The sequence below is a fragment of the Sinocyclocheilus anshuiensis genome, unplaced genomic scaffold, assembly GCF_001515605.1.
Source record: "Sinocyclocheilus anshuiensis isolate Anshui unplaced genomic scaffold, SAMN03320099.WGS_v1.1 scaffold742, whole genome shotgun sequence".
NCBI classification, from domain to species: domain Eukaryota; kingdom Metazoa; phylum Chordata; class Actinopteri; order Cypriniformes; family Cyprinidae; genus Sinocyclocheilus; species Sinocyclocheilus anshuiensis.
This window is the reverse complement of record NW_015544169.1, coordinates 579,624-580,922: the sequence shown is the minus strand read 5'-3', so window position 1 is coordinate 580,922 and position 1,299 is coordinate 579,624.

Genomic DNA, 1,299 nt, shown 5'->3' with positions numbered 1-1,299 from the left:
CTCTCTCTCTCTCTCTCTCTGAATCATACAGCCTTCCCCTGGCCACGGGTCTGAAATTGACTGGGGCTTGAGGCAAAAATTCCACCAAACTGGACAAATGCCCCTGCTCAGTTAAACTACATTTATTAGCCTACGGCTGTCGCAAATAAAGTGAAAATGAAATGAAAAGTGTTGATTGCGGCATAACATTTAGATCGGCTCATATCGCATCATGTTTCTTTTTAGGCGGTTTACAGCATTGCGCATTATAACCAATCACAAATGATTCTGTTGATCTAATGAATGCAACGGCCAATCAGAAGCGCTCAGATGAGTCATCGCTGAAACAGCGGATATTTGTTGAGTGCGCGCGCTCGCTGACTGACTTCTGTAGTCTCTCATCTCTTCGTGGATTCTCTCATCAAACCGTGCAGATGTACATAAGTAAGAGATTCATTTCACAGTGTAGACAGCTTCATTGATAATAACGGGAGTTTGTAGAGAGCGCTTAAACTCGCGCTAGACTGAAATCAGTGATAATGTAGGCTATTCTTTGCTCGCTTTCAGTATGTAGCCTATTATTCGCTGTTTGAAAAATCGTGGAAAATAAATAATTATTAACTTGACTTAATTTTAATTATTAATTATTAACTTACAATGATTGTATTAAACTGTGATCACGTTAAAGGTAAATTCAGTCGTATTAAAATATTGTATGAAATGACACCCATATCTGGTACTTGTCTAAAAAGACGTGATTACACTAACATTAGGCTACTTCCAAGTTGGTTGAACCTGAGAGACCGCTTCAGCATAGGCGGAGGGTGAACCATGCTGAAGTGGTTTCTCATTCAGTAAAACAAGAACACAACGACCAAACTGTGATGGGAGAAGTGGATAGTCAACAACACACAACTAAAACAAAAGACTACATTTTGAAAGTTAACTTGAAAAATTCAGCTACTGCTGTCCTGAGTCCTATGAGTGTGAATAAGCATTTTTTTTGTCCATCCGCGTTCAGTTGTTTTCCTATGTGAACATGCGTTAGATGCAAGTGGCAACCTCCCGCTCTCTCTCTCGTGAAGCCAACAAGGAAGTGACTAAAACTGTAATTCATCAACTGGCCGCTAGAGGCTGGCTGCAAAAGGGAGTCAATCCCATAGACTCCCCATGTTAAAATGCCCAACTTTACAGCAGAAAAAAACGTTTACAGACTGGTTCAAAAAATGATTTTGGTCTATGAGGGGGGTGAATTTTTTTATAACTCATCCGTTTAAATTATATTAAGCCTTAAAGTTCTGCATAATTAAGGGCGTGGCC